At 42.7% G+C, this 14,791-nt stretch overlaps 1 pseudogene; it reads left to right on the top strand.

Annotated features, from left to right (window-relative positions):
* Positions 1-961: 961 nt before the first annotated feature.
* Positions 962-14,791, top strand: part of LOC117554699 — a 38,922-nt pseudogene continuing 25,092 nt past the window's right edge.

The following is a 14,791-nucleotide window of genomic DNA, read 5'->3' as shown; positions in this document are numbered from 1 at the left end:
CATTTCAATGGGAGTTGGAATTGAAAGAAGTTGGTATTGCTGTTTGATGCCCTTGATTCCCTCCAATGCAAGGTGCTAACAACTATAGAAAGTTACTTTTGAATGTGGCTCTTCAGTTGCCATCATCTCCCTGTAGGTACTTTATTGATCCCATATTGGGAAATTATGGTAGTTACAGTAGCAGCAGTGTGTACAGGCAGTAACATCTTTAAATCTTAAAGGTGGAAACTATTAACACAATACAATTAAAATAAAATCAAAAACAGCAGCAAGTATATACATATCTACAGTAGAAGAACAAATGAACCACAAGAATACTAAATGTAAAATGCTCAAAATAATTTAGGCTGTTCAACAATACAGATATCAGAAACAAGAACTTTGTAGCAGTGAGTTATCTGCCAGCCAGAGGTGTGATAAAGTGTATTGCTGTTGGCGGAATGTTTTCCTGTATCTGAGTGAGCAAGTTTGACATCAACCAACTCCCTGTTTGAGGATCTAAAAGAGACAACTCAAAGTGTAACTGTTTGTTAAATCTTATTTTAATATAAACTATCGTTATAATAATTGAAGTGCACATCGAAACTAAACATATATTAGTTATTTTCTCAGAAGATATTTATCCTCAATAATAAATATAAATGTTTGTTATTGTTTATTATAATTATGAAATTCTGATTTCATAAATAAACAATTCACTAAGAAATGGCGCTTTACATTTGAAACAGCACCAAACATTTTGAAAGGTTAATTAATCAATGAATCACATTGTATGTTTGTGGCAGAATATCATAGTTTACAAATGTGCCTCAGGGAACTTTAGACTAAATACATGATACTTCTACATGTAATTATAATAAGCACTTCCTCCCTCTACTCCCAAGGCCTCAGGCAACAGTCATAACAATCGGTATGCTGTGTGCAGGGCTGTGTGCTGCAGGACTGAGCAGAGGACTGAAAGAGGAACACAAATGGAGAACAAAGTGGAAAAGAGGAACAGTGGACGAGGAAAAGGGAATATATTCTGGCAGCAGCAGGCAATGGGTGGGCCTGGGCAATGTGTGGAGATTCCCCTACTATGCTATAAGAACGGAGGAGGTGAGCTTTACATACAATAAACTGTGACATTGTAATTGATTTCATGAAAATCCCTAATCTCTAGTAATGATGAGGAGTGTGTAAAAATAACTGAAAATAATCTAAATACTTTGAGGTTACATGAAAAATAACATTTGAAAGTATATATATTGACTTTATAGCCACACGGCTGCTAAAATAATGGAAGTTATTGTACTCAGTAGCGATTATTATTAATCTGCTTCTGTATGTGTTCTTTTTGTAGACCTGACTATCTACCAAGCACAAGTAAAACAGCTAAGAAACTGAAGAGCCTGTTGGCATGACTTAACATCAATGCCAGAAGAAGTACTCAGATCCTTTACTTAAATAAAAGTACAAATACTATAGTCTTAAAATACTCATCTGGAAGTAAAAGACCTAATTTAAAAAATATACTTATAGAAATTCAAAAGTTATTCAAATTACCTAAAGTACAAAGAAGTTCATTCTGCATAATGGTGTATTTTATAATGATATAAAGTACATGCATAATATCAGATAAATGTACTTCAAGTATCAAAAGTAAAAGTACTCATTATGCAGAATGGATCTTTCAAAGTATTATATGATGATGGTTTTAATTGTATCATGTTTTTACACTAGAGCATTTCAGTGTTGTAGTCGTTCAATTTGGACCAGATTTAGATACTGTGTAGTTTAGTAGTGCATGCAGTACTGCATTATACTATATGGGCATATATGTGTTATTATTATATGTGCAAAGTAACTAGTAACTGTGAGTGTTCAAGTAAATGTAGTGGAGTAAAAAGTATGATATTCACCTCTGAAATGTAGTGGAGTAGAAGTAAAGTAGCATTAAATGGACGTACATAATATGTCAAAAAGTACAATACTTCATGTACTTATTTACTTTCCATTACTGCTTAACACTATGAATAGTTGTGATCAAGGAACCTGTCGAGGATGCCTTCAGGGAATGTGGTTTTGCAGGGCTTTCTCCTGCTGGTGTGGTTTTACTCGTCTGGTGAAACTCTTTGTTCCTCTAAATCAGTGGTTCCCAACCTTTTTCAGCGGTTACCTCGCTAACCGCAAATCCTGCTTCATAGTACAGGCCACAGATATCCATTCAGGAAACACACATTTAAAACGGTTTCTCCTGCCGCCTTGTGTAAACACATTCATGGTATTTACAAACTGGTATCAGTATGTTGTTATTTTGGCATCATTTTAAAACGTGTATTAACAATCAAATAACGGTCAAATATGTTAATTTTGTTGTAGTTAATCTACCATAGTATTTACATGGAGATAAGCCCCACCCCCTCAACAGCGCGTCCTGTTTGAATAGAGTGGCGAAGTCACGCCCATCTACTTCCGCCCCATGGGACCTTATTTCTGAAAAATGATGTATTGAAGTCAATGGGAGAGAAAGATTATCTTTCGATCCCGTTTGAATTATGCCACAAATTACACATATGATGTTTGTCAATCTTAAAAAATCATTTCCATGTCAAAAAAGTCACGGTTTGTCTTAAAACTGTTGAAATATAAGACTATGAAAAATACGCAACTAGAAAGACTACAAATCCCAGAGACATTACATTAACGTTACACATTACACTCGTGTTACTCACTGACACCTTGTAAAGCCGGTCCTGCATGCTGGAACAGACTAACTCCCCTTGTGTGTATGTACAGTTCTCAACATGCCCAGACTTGTAGTGATTTTCACCTCTTTTAATACTTTTCGCTTCATTCTGAAAGAAAGAGGTGAAATGTGCCAATGTGACGGCCATCTTGGTGTTGGTGACGTACGCGAGACCAGAGATGTAGTTCATTGAGCGCTTCACACACAAAATACTGTGTTACTTCACAGTTTTACGACACATTTTTTTTACTTAAAGATGATTTTTAAATTGACAAACATCATATCTGTAATTCGTTGCACAATTCAAACGGATCAAAAGATAATCTTTCTCTCTCATTGACTTCAATACATAATTTTTCTGAAATAAGGTCCCATGGAGGTCCACCGGAAGGGGAGGGACTTCGCCACTCTATGAGGCGAGGAAACACAGCTGACAGCCGCTTGCGGCGTGAACGCACCATAACAGTAATATTTGTTGTCCATCTACATTTAATTATCACTTTATTCATGCAGAATCTGTCCTTCTCATGGTTATTATTAAATGTAGGGGAACATCAAAACTGAACATCCATGTCATAGTCTCAGGTGTGAATATTCTGTGTGTTCAGGTGCCTTTCTGGTGCCGTATTGTTTCTTTGCCCTGCTGTGTGGCGTGCCGCTTTACCTGATGGAGACCGCGATTGGTCAGTACACACAAGAGGGCGCCGTGACCTGCTGGAGCAAGCTCTGCCCCCTGGCACAGGGTAACCACAAGTTTTATTTTAGAAATGTATAGTACTGGTCCCCAGCACAAACTGCCGGATATTAACTTGCACATGTTGGGCAATTTGCACAATTAGCATAAAATGGGTTAATTAGCCTTAATGGCATAATAGCCTATGTTGACAATACGATACTGAATCCATTTCTGACATTTTCAGCTGATGAGCTGGCAACTAGACAATTAGGGATTATGTCATTTAAAACTGGCTAGAACTGAAAATGTATTTCAGGAAACACCAAGTTTTCTAAAATGAAAATCCCTGAAGCCATACTTCGTGAACGTACCCCATCCTACCATACAAGAAACAGGAATCATAATCATTGTGTTTTGTTAATATTGACCCCACAGCTGTATGTGAACTAAGAATAATAATATAATACAGACTCTACATGCCTAAAGCATTGTTATTCAACCAAATATCATATTTTATATGTCATACAGTATGGACTCTTCACACATTAATACATATTAATGAATGTACAGACTTTTCCTGTTAACCTTGTTTTCAGCCACAGTGGACTTCTGAGACAAAACAAAAAAACTTTGAAGCACAATCTCTGTTTTGTTTGGCATTGACATTTTTCTCAGGAAAGACAAATGTCATGGAACATGTGACCATTTTATAGTGGTATTCTACCATTAGGACTCTTTCATTTGGGCATGGTGTTGTGGAATGGGCCACGGAAATGATTGTTTACAAAATAAGTCTAAAATCTAGGTCCTCATTTAGGCCTGTACAGTACTTAAAATGTAAATATTGCACTCCTGTTGCACTTATACAAAGCCTCAGCTCTGATGATTGAATGAGGCCAATAATACATACACACTCACAGTCACTGCCCTAGAACAATAACACTTTGGTCGAGAAATCAATGAGAAAAACGTGTGAAAATGGCAATTCATCAAATTTAAATGATGGATATGTAGATCACGGTTATTATGAAAGCCCATTATATCAAAGGCAGCTGCAGTTTATCCACCCTTGTTTATTTTTCCTGGCCTGTATTTGGGGAGATACATCAACAAGCTTGTATCCTTTAAATCTGATGTTTTCTGAGTTTAGGTCACCTATTATGCTATATTTGAACAATATTATAAGACCATATCTATACAAAATATGTCTCTGAAGTGTTTTACTCAAAATACGAAACAGATCACCCATGGTAGCATGCCTCATACCACTCTATTTCAGCCCTGTTACTAAAGTGCTGATTCTGGGTCTGGCCCTTTAAATGTAACCGAGCTGCTGCTGGCCACGCCCCTTTGGAGCGTCCACATGCAAGCAGTGAGCTATGTGAAGAGAAGGCTGTCTACCAGCAGAAACTCAGCTAAACGCTGCCGTGATTAATTTATATCCGGCTTCTTTACACATATTCTTTACAGCTTAAACCGAGGGTATTTCGGATGATCTCTCTGTCTCTCCAGGTGCTGGCTATTCTTATATAGTGATCCAACTTTATTCCCGAGTCTACACCATTATCCTGGCTTGGGCCCTCCTCTACCTCATCTATTGCTTCAGAGACCCTCTGCCCTGGGCCACCTGCAACAATCCCTGGAACACAGGTCTGTATAGGGGAAGTATGGGTGGACGTACAGCGAGTTAAAAGGTCCTAAAGTACTTACTTCTTTAGAAGTGCCAGTCAGCTGTTGTTCTACAGTCTATTTGCACCCAGGTAAGATTTGTCACACAGCAGCTATTCGGATCTTCACACCCATACCCCGACCAACTGCATTTATTGTATGCCGGAAGCATCCTAATTAATGATTGACTAATAGGTGCCTAGTATCTACAATCCCAGATTAGGTTAGGTTGGTTGGTCTGTAAAATCCAAAATAACACTGATCTCTGATGTTCCGATTACCAAACAAGCAATCGCAACCAATGTTACACATTTGCATATCTATACATACATTCAAAACCAAATCTAATGTTTGCCACGGGGCAAATAGCATTGTTGACTATGTACACCTGGGTGCAAAAGCATCTACCTTTTCCTTTATTGACAAATATATTATTCTTCAAGAGCTTTTTTAGACACGGTCTCCTTTACATAAATGTTATGGTAATAATCAGATTGATTTCATGTTTTATAAATGATCACCCTGGTCACATGATGGAAATCAATGACATGAAACATTTTTGTATCACTTTCAACACACGGAAAACTTACCAGAGAACAAAAAGGTAGAGGAAGTAACTGACAAATTCTAAAATAACTCATATCCACAAATTATGCACAAAACATGAGTGACACACAATAACATACATTTAACAAACTATGAAACAATGTGGAAAAAGCAACTTGATCAAAACGTGTTCTACTTTGGCAAACGTTAACTTTTCACCCAGAGCTACCAATTTGCTAACCTTTGAGAAAGAGAGACAAAAGCTAATTTAGCTTATAAATTATGATGTACCGTGAAATTAAATGTAATGTCAAAATATGAATATCTTCCAAGAGAAATACATGGTTAGCAGAGAGCTAGACAATAGAATAACTAAATGCAAATAATTATTTTGAATAAGGTTTGCAAACGTATTGATCTGTTTGCTAACTGACTGATATCTTCTTCACATCAATTGTCCTGGAGACAAAGACCGCAAATGATTCTGATATTACACTGCATAAATGTTTAACATTTTAATTCATTATTATATATAGCTTATATTTGCGGGGATAGTTGAGTAATTCAAAGGTGACAGAGTTAAGACCGGTCTGCATGGTCATCTGTGGGTGATGTGTAGAATGCATTTCCTCACACATACTGTACAAGATTTTCAAAGCATATATATTTTTAAATATTTGAATTTGTTATACTGTATAATGTGCTGTACCAACCTTCTACCTTGCCTTGTTGGCACATTGCTGTGTTTCATGACTAAAAACAATTAACCAAATGAGTGACCATTTTACTAACATCTGATATAAAGATTTTTCACTTTAACCACATTTTGATTTGCTTTCCAACTAACAGACAGATGTGTGGACCTGTCCTCCTCTAAACTCTACTCAAACACACAGAGGCAACCAGTCAGTAAACTGGACATCTGGAAATCTCACCATAGTCTTCAGTCTCTGAGTTCTGGGAGTGAGGTCAATGTTGTCCCGTGAAGCCTCATAATAAATTACGTTAGAGCAGCAGCAATGGATCATGTTTAAAGTATATTGTGATTTATTGCACTTATCATTGACTGTCTTGTGTCCCCATTGCAGGAGAGGCGTGTTGTCTATGTCTGGGGGGATAGAGAGGGTTGGGTGGAGTGCAGTGGGAGGTGCTGCTGTGTCTGCTCCTGGCTGTCGGGGTCGTTTGCTACTTCTGGCGTTGGAAAGGGGTTCCGTTCACAGGGAAGGTTTTGTGAATATTTTTGTGAGGATTCATGGGCCAAAACTATCTCCTACAACCTGGTGTTGTAGTTAAATGCCATTGAGAACTTTTCTTCTTGGAAAAACCTTTAAAGACAAAAATAAGTGTCAATATTAGCATAGATGAGCAACAGGCATGGATTGTGATGTCATCAACAGCAAGTCGGCCATCTTTACAAGATAGCGATCACAACCTATTTACTTAAACAGTGCGGCTAACGATGTAGCGTAACCTTTTTTGTCATGCACTGAAAAAAAAGGCCGTTGGATTAACATGATTTTAACATGGAAACCGGTTGCACACATGAAAAACACGTGTACTCAAAACTATTCCATTATGTTAAAGACACACAACTATGTTATGTCAAAGAAACATGAAATTGTTATGTTCATTTGAATATTTCCTTTAATATTTAAACCAACATGGCTTTTAATATACTCAGTATATTTCATTTGTACCTGTTAAAGCCACATGAATGTTTTGTTTAAACTACATGCTATAGTTTTCTGTTTAATCTACCTAGTGCTCAAGGGTACATACGATTATTTATTTCATGTGAATAGAGGCATGTCGTACATTCTTCTACAGGATCCATCCTAATCTCTTACATTTTAAAACAAATAGTCAATAAAGACAAACAAATTTCTTTGAACAACATTCATGTATTTTTCTCAAAAAATAAAACAATATGAACAACCACCACACATCCAGATGAGCTTTTGGTTCCTCCATCATGCAGCCTAAACTATGCCAGGAGAATTAACAAATACATTGAATAAAAAATAAAGAAATAGAAAATGTTTGTGATGCATGTACATATACATTATTGTGTTAGAACACAGCAAGCAAGCTTAAAGGAAACTATTCTCCCGACCAAAATAAAGGTTTATTGGGCCAAATGGCAAGAAAGGCTTATTTTTGTAACTCATTCATAGTAAACAATTAACACAAAATGTCAACGCCTAGCCGAAAAAAGGAAATGTTCTTGCAAATCCATTATTTAAATAGTAACCTGCTAATATGAAAGGGCACTTTAATGCAAAAAAGCAATGGCATTGCTTTGAAAAAATACATGAAAGTAAAAATGGCCTGGTTTCTCACCACATATGCACTAAAGAAAGTATTACAAATAAAAACAAGAACTGACATTTTGAAGTAGCGCAATTAGTACATTCTGAAACACATGACAAGTGGTACATTCTAAAAACACATGACCCCAGGAAAAACACACATTTCTGAAACATGCAAATCAAGCAAAAAGCATGAGCAAAGGAAGTGCAAGACAGTTGTATCGATGAAAGTCCAGTATGAATGCTGTAAAAGTGCACAATGGTCCATGGCAACAGCTCACTCAAACGGTTTGTTTTTAAACGCTTGGGCTTTCTTGGAGAGCATGTTGCCGTCTAGCTCCATTAACATTTGCTGGATCACTTCGAACGTGCACTTCAGTTTAGGGGGGTAGTTCAGGTTCATTGCATACATTAGTCCAAACAGCATGGTAGCAGCTAATGCAATGTTGTCCTCATCAGTTAGTACCTGTTGGCCTTCCAGGACAATCTGTCCTCTGGTCTCATCTGTCCTCTGGTCTCATCTGTCCTCTGGTCTCCTCTGTCCTCTGGTCTTATCTGTCCTCTGGTCTCATCTGTCCTCTGGTCTCATCTGTCCTCTGGTCTCCTCTGTCCTCTGGTCTCATCTGTCCTCTGGTCTCCTCTGTCCTCTGGTCTCATCTGTCCTCTGGTCTCATCTGTCCTCTGGTCTCCTCTGTCCTCTGGTCTTATCTGTCCTCTGGTCTCATCTGTCCTCTGGTCTCATCTGTCCTCTGGTCTCCTCTGTCCTCTGGTCTCATCTGTCCTCTGGTCTCCTCTGTCCTCTGGTCTCCTCTGTCCTCTGGTCTCATCTGTCCTCTGGTCTCCTCTGTCCTCTGGTCTCCTCTGTCCTCTGGTCTCATCTGTCCTCTGGTCTCCTCTGTCCTCTGGTCTCATCTGTCCTCTGGTCTCATGGTGGAATTGTGTTTGACAACATAAAGTCCCACTGTAATCCCCTGAATGGACCGCAGAATGACATCTTCATCTTCTGCCTGCAGAGTGCACAGTCACAAAAGGAACAGAGTGAGATCTAACAAATCAATACATATATATACCCATTACTAAATCCCTGTGTTTAACAAGTACATTTGGTCAGATGTCAGTACTTTTAAGCCTCCTTGTTATCTGATATACTCCTGTCTGACCTGATAAAAAATGTTTCATTTCCTGTATCCGTTCTAAATTAAAAGCCCTCTAGCTTTTCAGTGTAGTCTGGCTATTAAACAAAAAACAGGGATGTTCACATACGTTAGGCTATATACTATGTGGTGTTTCAATAAATACATATTTTAACGCCCAACAAAAAAATCAAAAGGTCAAATATTACTTCTACTGACCACAAACTCTCTCATTGAGGGGCACACTCAGACACGCTTACCTCGTGAATAGTGTGCCTGGAAAACAGTGAGGAGGGCTCTCCCCGCCCGCCCATAGGCAGGCAGGGAGAACCCCCCAGCCGTATGCGGCTTACTGCGCACCATGCCTCCCGGGTCCCCAAGGAGCACGGGGAAAAACATAAGTGCATTATGCTCAGGTGGGGTCAGATACCTGCTGACCCCAGCCCTGTATGGGGCTTACTGCGCACCACGTTTCCCGGGTCCCCACGGAGCACGGGAAAATACAAGTGCGTTATGTCCAGGGGGGGGGGGGTCAGATACCTGCTGACCCACAGCCGCCCCCCCCCCCTCACCAGTCCTGTGTTGTCCCAGCAAGCACAGATGACGAGAAGGAGCCAGATATGTCCAAGTGGCGTGTACCAAGATGCCGCCGTACATATGTCCTCCACACTCACTCAGTTAAATAAGTCTGTTGATACAGCCATACCATGTGTAGAGTGTGCACGGTACCCGTGGGGAAGGCTCTCTCCACCTGTCCAGGTTCAGGTTCAGGTTATTTATTTGCACCCGTAGGTAGATTCTGTCCGTAGGCATGTGAGATGCACTCGCAGAGCCATCCCGCCTGGCGTTTCTTGGATAGAGCTTTACCGGCCATGCCGCCCCCAAAGCACACAAACAGCTGTTCAGTGCGCCTAGTGGCAGCCGTGCGCTCCACATAACATGCCAGCACACGCATCGGGCAGAGGAGGTGAAATGTAGCTTCCCTGCCCTACTATGGGGTGGAAGACTAAAGCCCCCTAACTGAATAGCCCTTGACCTGAACGAGCAAAGGAGGGGTTCGGTCTGAGTGTCGCCCCGCTACGGTCACCCCGGATCATCAAGCAACTTGGGTGCACCGACAGAGCAGTCAGCTCGGACACTCTCTTGGCCGACGTTAAGGCAAGTAGCAACGCTGTCTTCCATGACAGTGCTTTCAGGGAGGAGAGCTCCAGAGGCTCAAATGGTTCTGTGACCAGAGCCTCGAGCACCAATGGTAGATCCCATTGTGGGGTGGAGACATGCACTACTGGGCGCTGTCTCCTGACCCCCTGTAAAAACGTGACATAAGCGGCAAATCCCTCATGGTAGGACGAGGTGGCTGCTGCATACACTTTAATTGTGGAATGAGCAAGCCCAACGTACACGACAGGGGCTCTAGACTCCCCTCTTCACACCATCGCTGGAATCCCAACCACTTTGGCCTGTAACAGGCTGTGGTGGATCCTGCTCTTGCTGCCTGGATAGTCTGAATAACCTTGTCAGCCAGTCCCCCCTGTCTCAGCCTGTCCCTCTCAGGAGCCAAGCCTGGAGCGGTTGGCCCAGAGTGGGTAACGCCCCTATTGCACCTGCCTCCTGAGACATCGCCCCCCAGAACTGAGGAACCACCCAGGGCTGGCCCATCATCAGCGATCTGGGGCCACCAGGATGACTGACAGACGCTCTCCTCTCACCCTCTCCAGGAGAGGGAGAATGAGGTGTACCGGTGGAAAGGCGTAGAGCAGATTTCTTGACCATGGCTCTTGTGCAAACGATTGTCCCGCAGAGCCCTGGAAAACCACAGGGTACAGTGGCTGTTGCGCCGGCTGGCAAACAGGTCCACCTCCGCTCTCCCGAACTGGGCCCAGATCTGCTTCACCACCTCCGGGTGAAGCACCCACTCGCCTGGCAGGGGCCCACCTCTTGACATGAGGTCGGCCCCCTTGTTCTCCAGTCCCGGGATGTGGAGGGCTCTCAGAGACAACACAATCTCTGAAGCCCACAACCACAGGTTCTCTGCTGTGATCAATAAGGTGGCGGAGCGGACTCCGCCCTGCCTGTTGATGTACGCCACTGTGGTTGCTGTTGTCGCTCCTCACCAGCACATGTTTGCCCTGTATTAAGGGTTTGAAATGCAGGAGGAATAACACCACTGCCCGCAGCTCTAGAAGGTTGCTGTGCCATGTCTCTGTCAGAGACCAGCGACTCCCTATAGCTCTCTCTAGGCAGGTCCCCCCCAACCTATCACGGATGCATCTGTGAACACCGTGACATAGGAGGTTACCCGCCCCAGTGGACCCTAATTCCCAGGGTAGCCGTGCTCTGGCTGCTAACATTTTGTATGCTGTCTACACTGCAAAACAGACATGACAATTCAGTACCACAGCAGAACTGGATAGGGTCATGCACAATAACACTACTACTAGAAACTTTTCTACCCGCAACTTTTCTTCACTGATGCCGCTGACACCTGCCATCTCGCTCTCTGGCGCCACCCAACGACCAGAGGCTTCTATACCAGTGCAGCGACCCATTTCTGTTATAACCAACATCCACAGAAGGTTGATGACTCAGGTTAAAAACTGAAAATCCAAAAGCATCTGTTTAAATGTATCGAATGTAACAGTGATTCCACGTACTCCACGGTCTATCACAAACAATCAGAGTGATAGTACATCAAACACACTTAAACTGGCTCTATTAAATGTCAGGTCTTTAGCAGGTAAATCGTTTGTAATCAATGATTTTATCACCAAGCACAATCTGGATTTTATGTTTTTAACTGAAACTTGGTTAGACCAAAACAACAGCAGAACTGTTCTTATAGAATAAACCCCTCCCAACTTTAGTTCTATGAGTCAGGCAAGACTGCATAAGAAAGGGGGTGGAGTAGTATTTAGTTTAATGATTTATTTCAATGCAAGCAGACTATGTTTGGAAACTTTGCTTCTTTTGAATATGTGGCCCTTCAGCTGAAATGCTCCTCTCGAGCTATTTTCCTAAACATCTATAGACCACCCACATACTATGCAAGCTTTTTTGATGATTTTACCGAATTGTTGTCTAATGTGTATTGACTTTGACCGTCTAGTAGGGGTGTAACGGTATCCGTATTGTCCCATACCGTCACGGTTCGGATGTCACCTTTCGGACGTCACCTTACGGCACATGAAGTCACACGACGAATACGCCTTTTTTTTTTACGAGTGGGAAAAAAGCCTGTCATTCAGGGCAGTATCCACTACACTATATAATCCAGGGGGCGGTATTGCGCCTAAAAGCTGTTTGCCAGCCGCCCTTAAACAACAAATTTAAGAACAAGAAGAAACACAACAACAAAACGAACAAAATAGAAGAAGAAGAAAGTTAGTATGGCGATTTCAGATAACACACAGGAGCTAGAACCCACCTGCTTCTTTTAAATCAGCTGTGTGGGAACATTTCTGGTTCCCTGTGGACTACAATAACAATGAAGTGTGCGAGTGGTGGATCGGACGAGGAGGGGTGTGTCGGCGTTGTTCGATAGCGGTGCGGTATGCTAATTGAAACACGCCAAACATGCTAAATCATATCAGAAGGAATCACCCAGATTTGCCAATCACCGGAGCCCGGCAAAAGACAACAGCAGTTCAACAGCTTATCCCCGCTGTTTTTAAGAAGCCAAGAGACATGAAAGCCGTGAGAACAAAATAAATAACGGAAGCTATTGGCATATGTTTTTCAAAGACTATGCGCTCTTGAAACACTTTCTTATTATTTATGATGTAATATTTTCAAGACATTCTTTTTAGTTGTACAGCTTGATGAAACCTTTTGTTTGACATCAACCATTATAGATAATATGGCCATCTGAGTGTGTGTGGTACTGTTTGTGGTTTGTTTTAACTGTTTGTTAGGAACCGTGACTCACTGATATGAGGACTCAATTGCACAACCCGGAGATGAAAAGGTTTGAAGAAAAATAAACTTTAATGGATCAAAAACAAAGAAACACTCTTTACAGAGGGAGTGACAAAACAAAACGCTCTCATGGAGGATATCACAAAAGGTACTTGGTCTCTCTATGGCTGCTTGGATCTGACTTCTTGGCATGACGAACAAGACGAACTGACAACAGACAAGGGGAGACAATATATACAAGAGGTAAGTGGGAACAGGTGGAAACAATCAGGGGGGGGCAGACGCTGACGATGGCGGGAAACAAGAACCAAGGAAGTAAAGGCACCTGAATGAGACAAGGAGTACAAAATAAAACAGGAAGTGAAACAAACAAAACAAACATGAACGTGACAAATACATAACAAACTAACATAATTGACGGGACACAACAGTACCCCCCCTTCTAGGGCCGACTCCCGACGGCCCAGGCTGCTCAGGGTGGCGATCATAGAAGTCATTTATGAGTGTTTTATCCACCACGAAAGTCGAGGAGACCCAGCAACGTTCCTCAGCAGGAGGTACTCCCAATCGACCAAGAATTGGCGTCCTCGGCCCCGTTTGCGGACCGACAGAAGTTTCCTGACCGTGTACACCGGGCCACCATCAATGATCCGGGGTGGAGGGGGGGGGGTTTGGGGGGGGAACCAGAGTGCTCTCTTGAACTGGCTTGAGTTTGCTGACATGAAACGTAGGATGAACCTTCAAGGACCTGGGGAGTTTGAGGCGCACAGAGACAGGGTTAATGATTTTTGAGACTGGGAAAGGACCCACAAACCTCGGTGCCAACTTCTTGGAATGAACATAAAGAGGTAGGTCCTTGGTAGAGAGCCAGACTTTCTGTCCCGGCTTGTAGAGGGGGGCCGCACGTCTGTGACGATCCGCCGCTGACTTCATCCGGGTCGAGGTCCGTAGTAGCGCCTGCCGAGCACCGGCCCAGACCCGCTGACAGCGTCGAACCATAGCGTGCGCGGATGGCACCTTGACTTCTTCTTCATTGGCAGGGAAGAGAGGGGGCTGATATCCGTTCGCACACTGGAACGGGGAGAGACCAGTGGCAGCCGATAGAAGAGTGTTGTGGCGTACTCTACCCAGGTCAGATGATCGCTCCAAGTGGATTGCTTCTGGGACACGAGACACCTGAGGCAGGTTTCGAGGTCCTGATTCAGGCGTTCTGTCTGACCGTTGGACTGCGGGTGATAACCGGAGGACAAGCTGACGGTGGCGCAGAGGAGCTGGCAAAACTCCTTCCAGAAGATGGAAGTGAACTGAGGACCTCTGTCTGAAACTATGTCGCTGGGAAAACCATGAATTCTGAACACATGAGTAAGCATGACCTCTGCCGTTTTCTTGGCAGAGGGAAGTTTGAGCAGAGGAATGAAATGTACCATCTTTGAGAACCGATCCACCACTGTAAGGACGGTAGTGTTACCTTTGGAAGGTGGGAATCCAGTCACAAAGTCCATGGAGATATGCGACCATGGTCGTTGAGGCACTGGGAGGGCTGGAGCAGACCCACCTGGGCCTGGGAAGAAGTCTTATTCCGGGCACGCTGGACAGGCCGCCACATATTCAGAGACCTCTTTTCTCATGGCCGGCCACCAGAACCGCTGCTTTATGGCAAACATAGTTCGCCGGACCCCCGGATGGCATGTGAGCTTGGACGTGTGAGCCCAGTGGATTACCTGAGAGCGTAAAGACACAGGGACAAACAAACGGTTGTCTGGACACTCACTAGGTGCCGGGCTCACAACATTAGCCTGCTTCACATCTGTTTCTA

The sequence above is a fragment of the Gymnodraco acuticeps genome, unplaced genomic scaffold, assembly GCF_902827175.1.
Source record: "Gymnodraco acuticeps unplaced genomic scaffold, fGymAcu1.1, whole genome shotgun sequence".
Taxonomy (NCBI): domain Eukaryota; kingdom Metazoa; phylum Chordata; class Actinopteri; order Perciformes; family Bathydraconidae; genus Gymnodraco; species Gymnodraco acuticeps.
Note: the sequence above shows the minus strand (reverse complement) of the source record. Positions and strands in the feature narration are given on the sequence as shown.